This window comes from Octopus sinensis, linkage group LG9 (assembly GCF_006345805.1).
Source record: "Octopus sinensis linkage group LG9, ASM634580v1, whole genome shotgun sequence".
Lineage (NCBI taxonomy): Eukaryota > Metazoa > Mollusca > Cephalopoda > Octopoda > Octopodidae > Octopus > Octopus sinensis.
The window spans coordinates 33,348,881-33,356,380 of record NC_043005.1 but is presented as its reverse complement, the minus strand read 5'-3'; the positions used below and the strand labels follow the sequence as shown (position 1 = coordinate 33,356,380).

Genomic DNA, 7,500 nt, shown 5'->3' with positions numbered 1-7,500 from the left:
CACACACTTCTAAAACAAGATACTATTGAGCATTTTATGTTTTGCACCATAAAATAAACACACACATGTGCACGTATACACACAGACACACACACACTCATATACTCACTCTTTCTCTGTCTCTTTCACATACACACACACGTACAGGTTGGTGTACAAATGGATGAAAATGTCGCTTAACCCATATTGTGGTAGTTAAATGCATGTATTAATGTTTTGGCGCAGTGTTGCATTACTGGAAGTTTTATGTATGTTTTTTTTTACATTTATATTGTTAGTAGTGTTAGGATAACAACTTAGATTTACAAATTTATATCCATGAAATTTCCAATAATGCTAGACTAAGCAAACTTGCTAATACAGGTTGAGAAAGGGAGATATACATACATACTTGATCCGAGCATGATCGTTGACAGAGCGGCTAACTGGCTTCTGTTCTGGTGGCACGAAAAAGACACCATTTGAGCGTGATTGTTACCAGCATTGCCTTACTGGCTTTTGTGCCCTGTGCTAGTGGGGCGCTAAGAACACCAATTGGGCGTGATTGTTGCCAGAGCGGTTAACTGGCTTCCATGCCGGTGGCACGTAAAAGGCACTATTCGAGCGTGATTGTTACCAGCGTCGCCTTACTGGCACTTGTGCTGGTGGCACATGAAAAAACATTCAAGCGAAGTTGTTGCCAGTACTGCCTGACTGGCCCCCATGCTGGTGGCACGTAAAAGCACCCACTACACTCTCGGAGTGGTTGGCTTCAGGAAGGGCATCCAGCTGTAGAAACTCTGCCAGATCAAGATTGGAGCCTGGTGCAGCCATCTGGTTCGCCAGTCCTCAGTCAAATCATCCATCCCATGCTAGCATGGAAAGCGGACTTTAAACAATGATGATGATGATGATGACTTACAACCACCTCAATGCTCAAAGACAAAGAGAAACCAGTAAACAAACATTTAAGCATTCAATATACATTTAATGAAAATGTGATGAACAACACGTTACATGCAATAAACACATTACAATTTAAATATGTTTAATTACAATTTAAATGCGCTTAAAAAATAAACATTTAAGCATTCTATATGCATTTACTGCAAACAATGGACAACATGTTAAATGAAATGGTGGCAGCCAAACCGATAAGATCTGGTATGATACAGTATCCTTCTCTGTTTTCCATTTTTCCATAATAGAAGCAAAGTTACAGGAACTTGCTATAATAATCACACAGAAGACAGCGTCAAATTTGTCAGCACGTGCTTCCTTGTAGATAAAAGACTTTTCAAAGACTGTTGTCAACATGTGCTTCCTCACAGATAAAAGACTTTTCAAAGATTGTTACTATAGCAACAGACAAAAGAGTTTTTATGTTCCACTTCTATCGAAACATGAATGTGTCCATGGCTTACAATTGGCTAAAATTACCAAAATTTTCAAACTTTAATTACTAATAACTTTTTATTTATTGATTTATAGTGAAAATTACTTTCATGTCATTAATTAGCCTAAAAAAGTGTATCATTACACTGAATATGAAATCCATTTGAACAAAATGAATGCTAGCAGCCAAACCAACAAGATCCAAGAAGACACTCTGTACACTGTAAAGTGGTTAGTATTAGGCAGGATATCCAGCTGTGAAAACCATGCCAAAACTGGGACAATGGATTGTGGTCCTCCATCCCATTGGATCTTGTTGAACTGTCCAACCCATGCTATCATGGAAAATAGACATAAAATGATGATAAAAATGATGATGATGGCTGTCATGAATTTAGAAGTATTCTTGAAATTTATGTAATTTTAGGGCTTATTAAATGAATGGATGAATAAACCAGTATTAATTAATGCATAAATTAATTAATTAATTAATATATTATTTAATAAATGGATCTTCGTTCCAATTGTTTTCAAATTTGATATATGGATTAATTTTTGTATACTAATTATGAAATAAAAGTGATTTTCCCTATAAATCCATAGTTAAAAAGTTATTAGCCTTTAAAATTTGCAAAATTTGGGTATTTTAGCCAATCAGTAGTGAGTATTTTACACATTACTGTGGCAAAGAATTGTTTCCATTGTAACCAAAGCAAAGAAGCACTGTGTGTTCCATAGCTGATTGTGAAGAACTCTGTTTCCATAGTAACCAAAGATGCTGCACATACGCACAAGGAGTGTAACCACCATGTGCTCTATAATTGTTTGTTTTCATAATAGATGGGACTCACACTCAACAAATTGCATCTTTAGAGTGTGCAAACAAACGATGGTGTGAGACACATAGTTCCATGTTTGGCTCTTATCTTTGTGAATTTATGTGGAGAAGGAGATATGAAAAAGATAATTTATTTTATAAAATCCTAGAGTGTATTGCAAACTTTCGTTCTTGAGTTTTTTAACTAATAAATGTTTTGATTGTTATTTCTAGCAACCCCTGTTGGTTTGTTTGTAGCTTTTAAATATTTAATTTGCTCGTGAATGATTTAATGCTTTTCACTGTTTACTGTAGCAAGTTTAATGTTTTTAGATGCTTTGAAATAGGTGAGGGTGACAGGAAGAGCATCAAACCATAGAAAATCTGGCTCAACAAATTTTATCTGACTCACGCTACCCTGGAAAAGTGGATGTGAAAACGATGGCCATGATGATGATGATTGAAGAGGTTTTTGATTGTAGTGGGAAGATTGATTGATCCTGGATATTAGCATAATATTTTGATGAAAACTGAACTTTTTGACATGATATGTGACATATTTGGGTTGTTTTGATGCATCAGACTTTCTTTGAGCAACAAATGATCATTGAAATAGGATAAAAGATCATTTCTTGATACATTGTTCACTTCTAGATCAATGGTGCCTGCCGGTTTTACAATTAATAAGATCAAGACCTCAAGCTGAGAAATGTTCCCAGACCCTAACACCTCCTCCATCTCCCTTCACACTCCTCTGGACATGACTGAGATTCAGTGCAACACATTACATACATCCTGCTGTCATATTTGAACCTGTTGAACTTGGCTTTGTCTGCCAATGCCAAATGAATCCATTTGGCAAATGTCCAATTTATGTAAACCCTGGTGACTTCAAGGTGTTACACATTTTGGTTCTTCATGGAATGGTCTTTATCAGAAACATGGAATTTTTAAAGAATTCTACTTATTGTGGTGGTGTCTTCTTGTTCTGTGGTAGTGGTGATGTGGTGAGGTCCTTTAGTTCTAAAGATGTAATTTATTATTAACCCCTTTTGTTTTGATATTTCATTTAAAATACACTGTTTTTGTTTCAATTAATTTTTAAAATAATGAAGAATTTACTAAAATAACTGTCATTATTAACCTGGTGCTTGGAACAGAAATTAACAGAAATTGAGAGGGAAGACTTTAATTTAGATCACTTTAAAGTTGGAACTTTTGTATCATAGAAGCATGGGCAGTTTCAAGGGGTTTTGTATCAAAAGGGTTAAACAGTGTTTCTTTTTTGTGTAAGATAGGGGATTTTAAACTTGAAACTGTTCTTGATCTCATGTTGCTTGTTATTCTAGGTTTCTGTTGGTCAATGCTGACCACACATCTACACATGGAGGTGAAAATTTGGTGAAGATTTTTTTAGGGAGACTGGCATTTGCCCAGGCATGTTACTCTTTCTTTCTCTACCAATATTTATCCAAGGGAAAAGGTGCCAACTTGGATTGATATATCTCAACACCAGTGTCATTCCAGGTACTACTGTCTGAATGCCAAGATCTGAAACAAATACTACAAGACATCCTGCCTGACCCCTAACACTTACACCAATCCTCTCATTCTAGTTTTTTTTTATCAACCCCCACAAAAGGCAAAATGTTGACTTTAGTGGGATTTGAACTCAGAGTGTAGAATGCCAGAACATTAATGCTGTGACATTCTATTTCAAACTCTAGTGACGTTTTAAAATTTACTGCCTTCATTGCTTGTTATTTAGCTACTATTTCTAGTACATTGATCAAGCATATAGAGTCTTCTCTCATTAACTTGTCTGCAACATTAACTTAATAAATAGAGAGTTTGATGAAATTTATTTCTAAATTATATAAACTTTAAATAACTTCTATACTTTTATCATGTGGTGTGTGTGTGTGTGTGTGTGTGTGTGTGTGTGTGTGTGTGTGTGTGTGTGTGTGTAGAAAGCAAGAGAGAGTGTGTGTGTGTGAGAGAGGCTGTAGAGAAGTTCTTATTATCTCAACTTCACTGGTTAAACTGGTTTTCCTTTCATTTGCCTTGTATTTCAAGTACTTTCTGTGTGATAGCAACTATCTCATGTATTACATTGCGAGTAGATTCAGTTACATGTTTGGTATTTGGACTTATTTATCACCAAAATAGATCTGAAAACCTGTCATTCCTGTTAGCTTGAAGTATTACACCAACCCTGCATCTATGATAGATTTTTTTGCCACACACTTCACAGCTGACATCTACTTTATTATTAAGTTTACATGCTGCAGGGGTCCCTGGGTATTTTTTTACAAGTCACTCTTTTTAATCTATATTATGTCGCTTCAAAGTAAATCCTATCTGGTTGATCTAGGATCTAGCAATTATGTTTACACTAGAGTTTCTACATGACATCCAATAATACCAAAATAACCCCCCCCCCATACTTGCTACTGTACTGCTAAAGATCAGATTCACCCATTCCCACACTGCATCCTACATTTAATAATTTTTAAATTATTAAGATTTCAGGATTGTCTTCCCTTGATTGTTTAACCCCAAAATTAGTAATGTAGAAAAGGATTATTTTCATTCTTTACCTTAAGGTGCCTGAGGCCAGAGGTTATCTGGATTTTTGAGGTGTTTATTCTGAGAATACATGGTTCTCTCCTGGACAGAATGATAGACCATAGCCGAATTAACACTGGTACTTATTTTCAGATGAGTATAAAGAACATTGACAAATGAAGTGCTGTCCTCAAGGACACAATGTGCTGCCTGGTCTGAGAATTGAACCCACAAACTAATGATTGGGAACTCAACAATCTCACCACTGGGTCTTATAATACCATCACTTTCTGTCACTAACAATGAGATTTTAATTTAATGATATTTCTTGGTTTACTACATCAATTATTGTAGTGACCTACTGTACTATGAAACTCACTGTATCCATGTGACTCACTGTACCACGTGAACTAACTTATTGTACCATGTGATCTGCTGTACCATGTGACCCATTATACCACATGACTCACTGTATCACATGACTTACTGTACCATGTGACTCACTGAACCATGTAACTCGCTGGACCATTTGACCTACAGTACCATGTCTTTCACTGTACCATGTGACACCTTGTGCCATGTGTAGTTTGTCAGTCTGGTTGAAAGGTCCTTATATGATCAAGGTTTGCCACTCTTCCTCCCATGGTAGTTGTGGGTGTGTTGAACCAAGTTGCATGATTTAAACATAAACACCTCCATTGTTGAACTGTTACGGAGTTTGTTGGAAAGAAAAAGGAGTTCTATACAGTGTGACAGTATATTTGGAGAGGGCTATATAATTTTTTTTTCTACTTGTTTCAGTCATTAGACCGTGACCATGCTGGGGCACCCCCTTAAAGAATTTTTAGTCAAATGTATTGAGCTCAGTATTTATTTATTTATTTTAAAGCCTGCTACTTATTCTATTGGTCTCTTCTGCCGAACCACTAAGATGCAGGGACATAAACACACCAACACTGGTTGTCATGTGGTGATGAGGGACAAATGTGAACACAGCGATATGCACTCACATACATATGCACACACACTTTCATGTATGTATATATGACTGGGTCCTTTCAGTTTCCGTCCCCCAAATCCACTTACAAGTCTTTGGTCAGCCTGTAACTATAGTAGAAGACACTTGTCCAAGGTGCTACATAGCATGACTGAACCCAAAACCATGTGGTTGGGAAGCAAGCTTCTTACCACAGTACCACACCTGGAAGTATATTTAATTGGAAGGTAGATAACTAGGGAGAGCTATAAAATGAGGTAGTGTCTATAATAAGGTGTATCCACTGAAGCGGTGTATACATTACATAGGTCTATATAATAAGAAGATATATACACACACTAAAACAATGTCTTAGGTATATACACTAATTAGGGATACTGTCTGTGGCTCATGTTCAGGTGTAGATATTTAGCTCTGGTCAGTCCTGATATTGTGAACAAAGACATTCTAGCCTTGGCCATCTCATCTGTTATATCAGGGATCACAGTGATCCTTTATATTTGATGGTAGGGCATAATTTGAGAGAATATTTAGCTGCTGTTTCTAGCTGGTTCACCAACATCATCGGGGCACTTTCATTGGCTTGTGTGGAGGAGTATGGTTGCTGTTGCTATTACTGTTTAGCCACAACTCAGCCCTGATTAAGTAGATCTGTGTTCAGAAGCATTCCAGCCATGACATTCCATTTTAGTTTTTCTCTTTTCTGGCATAGTGTATCCTGGACTATTCTATCAAATGTATCCTATTTTGAGACTGTAGGTTGTGTTCTGTGAGAAATATTTGATTGCTATTTCTGGCAGATCAACCAACATTAGGGAGGATCCTTGGCTTGAAGTAGGCGGGGGCAAGAAACAGGAGGAGAGAGAGAGTGTGTGTTTGTGTGTGAGTGTGTTTGTGTGTATGAGTGTGTGTGTGTGCATGTGTTTGATTGTGTATGTGTCTGATTATGGAATTGCATGTGTGGTTGTGTGTGTGTGCGTGTATGGTTGTGTGTCTGTTCATGTGTGTGTTTTAGGCCGATGTTTGAGGAAACGTACTTCCAGCTGAGATGACTTATATAATGATGTTGTATTGAGCTGTATATCATCATTACTGTGTATGTGTGTGCATGAAGAGGGAGCAGAGAAGCCTGTGTAATTATGTAATGTGATAAAGACAACAGCCCCATTGGTGCCTTGAGGTTTAAGGAATGTATTGAATTCTTAAAGTATTCTGTGGCACTAATTTTTATTTCCTTCAAGATGATATCAAGTGGTTTTGGAATGGATTCTTTCTGATCTTACCATATCTACTCCATGTTAGTGTTTGTGTGTGCGTGTGTGTATGTGTGTGTGTGTGTGTGAGTGTGTGTGTGTGTGTGTGTTTAGCACAGTAGTGTGTTTGTAATTGTATCTTAATATGTTGTTACACTGTGTGTGTATGTATGTGAGAGTTTATTTGTATGTGTGTGTGAGCATGGTACAGTGTGTTTGTGTGTGTGTGTTTGAGAGAGAGGGAGAGGGAGAAGAATGTGTGTGTGTGAGAGAGAGAGAGATAGGGAGGAGAATGTGTGTGTGAATGTGTGTGCATGTGCATGGTAGTGTATCTTTGTGTATCGAGATGTTGTTACACTGTGTGTGTATGTAAGGGTGGTTGAGAACAGTATTAACATGTGTATGCGTGTGTGGTCATATATATGTAGTTATGTGTGTGTGTGTGGCTGTTGATTAGACCAACACACAACTATTTTTTTTTTTCAAGAAGC

The 7,500-nt window shown here is 37.0% G+C and overlaps 1 protein-coding gene across 3 annotated transcripts in view; it reads left to right on the top strand.

Moving 5' to 3' along the window:
* Window positions 1-7,500, top strand: part of LOC115215695 (LYR motif-containing protein 1) — an 81,629-nt gene that overhangs the window by 51,791 nt on the left and 22,338 nt on the right. The window lies entirely within an intron of this gene.